The following is a 6,054-nucleotide window of genomic DNA, read 5'->3' on the forward strand; positions in this document are numbered from 1 at the left end:
AGCACGCCATCCACAAGAAACCGCCACCCTGGAGCCCGCCTTTAGATTACCCGTCCGGCAGCAACACAAGAAGCTAGTAGAGCACAGAGGCCCTCTCGACATCGTGCGCCGCCGGACGAGCGCGATTGTGCAGAAGGAGACGGTCAAGCTCTCCGCTGCTCTCTATTCGCCTTTAGGGTTTGTCTATAGAATGAGTTCTTTGATAAAGGTGATAGTTTACATATTAGGCAAAGTGATCATCTTCTTAAAGACAGGCCATCATAGTTTGTTAATATTTAGATTTTAATTCCTAAAATAATCTTTAAATGGGGTCTGCGTAAAGAAAATGTTTTGGTGATTATATCAAATAATTAATACTACTAGATACTAAATAGTTTAATATAGTCAAAATACTAGGATAATTAATGGGAGATTAAGGGTATTTTAGATACTTTGAGTTGTGTATTTAGTAAAATATTAGAATGAGAAATTAAATGTGTGGTGTATTGAATAGAGGTGTATTAAGTAGCTAGGGAGGTGCATTTAATACTTCTCTTAATTTAAAAGCTATTGCGGACAAATAAAAAAGCTACTGCCGAAGGGGTAAATCTGTGGTACGTTAAAATTTTTCACACATATCCTATTTCATGTAATATTTACCACTTTGAGCTAGGACTCATGTAGTAACTAGAAAAAAAAATCCCCATTGGTAAATAAGGCCATCGTTAGGGTAAAGTAAGTACCTAGAAAAAAGTCTTCATTAAGGTAAATTACAAGTCCCTCATTAGAATAAATTAGATTCTCATTTGAGTAAAAATTGGTAATTGTCACTACTACAAAAAGTTAATCAGACAACGGTGGATTTCTGTTGTCTGATGACCAAGTCCACCGTTGTCTAAGTCAGTGTTGTGTGATTGAAAAATCACACAACGGTAATTCCACCGTTGTCTGACAGTAGTTGGCTCAACAGAATAGCTATTTTTCCGTTGTATGAATTATGCGCAGCAGGTGCCTGCCATGGCATGCGCAGGGATGCCTCGGCCATTCAGACAACAGAAGATAATTTTTTTGCTGTTGTCTGAGATTCATAACACACAACAGCCATAACTCTTTCTTTGTTGTCTGAGATTCAGAACACACAATAACTATAATTTATTCTTTGTTGTCTGAGATTAATAACACACAACAGCTATAATTCTTTCTCTGTTGTCTATTGATTCACTCAGACAATAGAGATGATTTTAATTCTGTTGTGTGTTATGAATCTCACACAACATAATTTTGTTCTCTTTTGTTGTTGGTTGTTAGTTCACACAACAACTAAATTTGATTAGATTTTATTTATGTTGTGTGTAATGAATCTCACACAACAGAATTTTGTTCTCTTTTGTTGTTGGTTGTTAGTTCACACAACAATTATATTTGGTTAGTTGTGTGTGAATATTGTAATCAAATTGGCTAATACCCAATGACTGTTGTAGGAGAAGCCTTAATTTTGAACTCTTTTACAGTCATACAACACATTGTTTTGTGTTGTGTTGTATGAGATCAATGCTAGGTGAAATTGTACAAAATCAATGCTAGTGATTATTACCAATGAACAATAATTCTATATTAATGCTAAAAGTAACTTTGATACATCAAACAAACTCCAATCGATTCACCACATACAACTTTATAAACATTTTGAACATTTCATTGAACTATGCCTTCCAATTTCATCAGCTATACAAGATTGTGTTTGATCCTCACCCACAGGTAATGCTACAACGAGCAATCCAAATTCCATCTTGTGCAGCATATGCTTGAGGATTCTGACGGACAAGTTCATTATTCTTGTGCAGCATTTAGTTCATTATCTTGTGCAGCATTAGCTCTAGATTCATCTCCTACATGGAATCTTAGGTCTGAATCTACAGCCAACTTGGATGCCAAGGACAGTTGCAGCAGCTGCCTTATTTGCTGCCTTTGAACTGCATATTCAAGTATGGAAATCTTAGGTAGCTACTAGTTTATTATTCGAGAAAGACCAGATATGGCATGCACTATTGTAAAAGCAGTATTGGCATTCAACTTCACTTGGCATGGCATTGCAGTAGTCCAAAACCCACAATTATAACTTTTTCAGTAACATGCTTCTTAATAGTGTACAATTCTCTGTTAATCAAACTGAATGATATGCAAGTCAGTCAATGTAAACTTAACATTTTACTACTCAAATGCCAGACTTTTAGTTAAAGACCGCAACCGAATTTTGCACAATGATGGCATGATTTCCAGTATGCTAAGACATCACAACTTAAGGAGAGAGACAAACGTGTATAGTTAAGCAGTGTGTGTGTGAGTGTGCAAGCTGTGTTTTCCCAGATCTGAAATTAGTGTTTACGTTTAATACAAGCAATGGACAACAGTGATACTCAAAGAAACATTTCAGATTATGGACACCAGTGATACTGAAAGAAACAGTGGTTACCTAAATTCTCCAAAGGCTTCTGTGATTGCTAGAGTTTCAATCCTACCTGCAATGAGACTAAGCAGCTTAATTGATAGAGCAAACCTGAAATGCACAGGAGCATTTCATGGCCATAACATTACAAGTTAGTTGTACTGATTTGTTTATCAAATATGCATATAGGTTGATCAAATATGCATTAGTTTTATTTATTTGTTGATCAAATTTTTGTTGATATCATATAGGTTCAAACATAGCCAGGTTGTGAAAATCCTTGCCACTCAGGAAAAAAAAAGGTGTAAAACAGGACAGTACGTACCTGGTCCAGTATGCTTCAGCTTGAAATTCTGGGTTCATTCTCCTGCCACTTTTCTCATATTCATCATCCATATCATGTGAAAAGTTCATGCTAACCTCTGAAGAAACCCAAGACAAAGTAAAACCAAAATAGACAAAAAGGTGGGAGTGAACAAAATGCACCAACGTTCCTCAATCTTTCAATATAAAACTAGACTAAAAAATCCGTACTTCTCTCACCTCCAATTTGATTCTGAGAGCAAAGAACAAAAATTCACAAATCATGATACCAGAAATCAAAGAAAACAGCACCTACCCATTTCAATAGAATAAAAAATATACTCAAAGTATAAAATGCAATTGAAATACTGTTTGACCAAAACATACATTAAAATCAAACAACCATAGCTCCAAATAGTATGCAAATCCAATAAAAATTGAACAGAAAGCATATTTGAAAACAAAACAACTTTACATTGACAGCCACCACTGAATGTCTTACTAATCACTCTGCGCTTTGCATCAAAGATGTTAGCTGCCATGTTGGGCACTTCCAGCAGCATGGCATATATCAAATCCTCCTCCAGTTACATCTTCTAAACTCTGCAATAGAACTCGATCAAATTAGTCATGTATCTAACAACCTTAAAACAGAACAATAAGAAAAGAAGCTGCACGGGATTAACTTTATATTTGCAGAAGACAAAAGCATCAAAGGAGGCGGTCCAGTGTTTAATCCCAAAAGTCGACAACTATGTATTCTTGATTGCAACATGTCGAGGTGTAAAGCAAAGCAAAACAAGTGAATAAGGTTTGGCAGTGGAATTGCAAAAGAAAAGTAGCCTTGAAATTCTAATCAAGATCATAAGACAAAATGACAATTATCAAAAAATCTTTGAATTGTTGCATGGAATTTTGAAGAGGTGCTGACATTAAAAGACTAAAGAATCCTTGACGGTTGCAGATTAATCTTTCATGTGTTAAATCAATAATCAAGTCAACAATATAAAAAAACTCAATCTTGAAACAAAACAAAAGAATGAATTCTAACAATTAAAGAAACATCTCGGCCACAAGGTAAAAAGATATCAACATATATATCAGCAGCTGCCTTTCTATGAGAGTCAACCTAACAATATTATGCAATAAAAACAATCAGTAAACGAAAGAAAACCAGGCTATAACAGCACAGTATCAGAGTTATCAACTTACTGCAACCTGATCTTGCTCCTGTCTTGAAACACCAAAATGATAAGCAACATTTTCTGAGGTGACGCCCATAAAAAGAAGGCAATTCTAGGCTCGTTCAAAGATCTTTACCTGAACATAATGCATATTCATGTTAGAATGCTAGAATCTTATCAAAGAAATCAGTTGGAAGAGAGTGTCCACGTGTCTATATATAAGAGAGAGAGAGAGAGAGAGACAGTACTTCAGGATTAATATCCCCTTCCCATTCCATCAAAGAAAGTAGCCATCCTGCATTCGCTAGCTAGCTCTTTGAGATCCTGGAGCCAACACGGTACCGACAACAATATCCCCAACTTCCTTGGGATTCAGATTGGTTTTCTCAATCACTGCCTGCATCAAAGCAATGACCGTAACATACAAATGTCATTTTAATTAGTCAAGATGAAAATACGATGAGCTGCAAGAAGTGAATTATGTGTACAGCATTGCAACTCAAGCATATAAATCTCACAGTAGATCTTTCAAAGCAAATGCAAACACACAGAGAATCATTTGCCTATGCATAAAGACACACACATACTTTTCTCAAATACCAAACAGAACTGCAACAAAATACTTCTTTTTCTATGGCCGATCGAAACCGCCTCTATGGCCACCGTGACAAATCCTTCCTCATCTGTCAATAGAATCGATAAGGGTGCCATGTTTTCTCTGTTTGCCCAGAGAAAGCATAGCACCTCTTATCGATTCTATTGACAGTGGTGCCGTATCTTAGACCTCAATCTGCAAAACTCAACAAAATATTCAAAACTTAAGCCACACTATATGAACATGTGCGAATTATTTTCATCTGCAGAAAACTTTTACACACAAACAACACATAATCTAAAGGATAAATCCGACTCGGATTAAATTAAAATTAGAGCAAGCTCTTGATGTAAGGAACACAACCTCAAAGGGATAAGAGACTACCTGAATGGGAAAAGGCGAAAAAATGCCACGCCACTGAGGCAAGCCCAATTTCAAAAGAGCCAGCTCAGCCTCCGAGTCCAGCTCCTTCTTCGAAAAGTCCCCTAGCCCCTTGAAGGCCACTTCACTGGCGCAATCACCTGAGTAGTGAAAACAATCATTGCTCTCAAACACACTGTTGAAGTGAGCCCTCTGCCTCTCCGGAAACGGCAACCAAACGCCGCCGTTGTCTTCCCATCTCACCTCCTTGGACGGCTTGAGAATCGAGGCCATCGTAGTCAGCTCCCCGTGAATGTGGAGGATTTAGGGATTTAGGAATTAGAAACTGGGGAGAGAGGGCTGAGAGAGGTTTCATGAGACAGAGAGCTTTCGCTGATATAGGCAATTCACCAGAGAGAGAGAGAGGTGTCGAAGAGGCAAGACTTGGTTGGTGGAGTTGCTTACTGACGGAGCGGTAGATCATGATCTGGTGGGATCTTTTCTTTTTTCTCTTGGATATAAGGTAATTTGGTCACTTGGCGGCATACTTTGTTCCTCCCACAACAGATAATTAAAAAACTGTTGTAGAGTGCCAAAGGAGGGAGGGAAATTTACCGCTTGCCTAGATTTGGTGGGAGGAATTCAAATCGATTTGAACCAAAATGAAAACATTGCTGCCGCCTATGTATGTCATTCAGACAACAAAATGACAATACCTGTTGTACAAGATTTTGCATCTTGCACTAGGTACACCTAGTAGAAATTGTTAAATTGTCATACAATGGAAACAACTACACTGTTGTACCTTGCAGCACATTTCCACAACAGAACAACAATAATTGTGTTGTGTGATAAAATTGGTGAACTTGTCTTGAGAGGGAATTTTGAGTTTTTATGTCATTTATACAACAGAACGTGCATACTTCTGTTGTGTGATCAAATTTTAAAGAAAAAGTTCTCAATTTGGTAGCATTCCCACAACAGAACTTCACTAACAGTGTTGTACAATGGAGTTTACGTTATCAGACAACGGTCAACTTTTATTCTATTGTGTAATGAGTGTTGTCTGTTTGCATTTTTGTAGTAGTGTAATCACCCGGCTTCACAACTGTACTTCTCAGACATAATCAAATTCACAAAAAAATACAATCTCTATGAATTATAGATCGTAATATATGTATATGTAC

At 37.0% G+C, this 6,054-nt stretch overlaps 1 long non-coding RNA gene across 6 annotated transcripts; it reads right to left on the reverse strand.

Annotated features, from left to right (window-relative positions):
- Positions 1 to 1,641: 1,641 nt before the first annotated feature.
- On the reverse strand, positions 1,642 to 5,318 carry LOC133734088 (uncharacterized). 6 transcript variants are annotated; one of them, XR_009858051.1, is made up of 6 exons: positions 4,892 to 5,318; positions 4,161 to 4,702; positions 3,941 to 4,048; positions 2,751 to 3,331; positions 2,453 to 2,498; positions 1,642 to 1,952 (listed from the first exon to the last, which is right to left on the reverse strand). It is a non-coding gene; the product is annotated as an uncharacterized LOC133734088 (long non-coding RNA). The 6 variants fall into 6 exon arrangements; XR_009858052.1 differs by having other exon boundaries at positions 1,642 to 3,331; positions 4,161 to 4,309; positions 4,500 to 4,702; XR_009858054.1 differs by having other exon boundaries at positions 1,642 to 2,847; positions 3,204 to 3,331.
- Positions 5,319 to 6,054: the final 736 nt, after the last annotated feature.

The sequence above is a fragment of the Rosa rugosa genome, chromosome 2 (genome assembly GCF_958449725.1).
Source record: "Rosa rugosa chromosome 2, drRosRugo1.1, whole genome shotgun sequence".
Classification (NCBI taxonomy): domain Eukaryota; kingdom Viridiplantae; phylum Streptophyta; class Magnoliopsida; order Rosales; family Rosaceae; genus Rosa; species Rosa rugosa.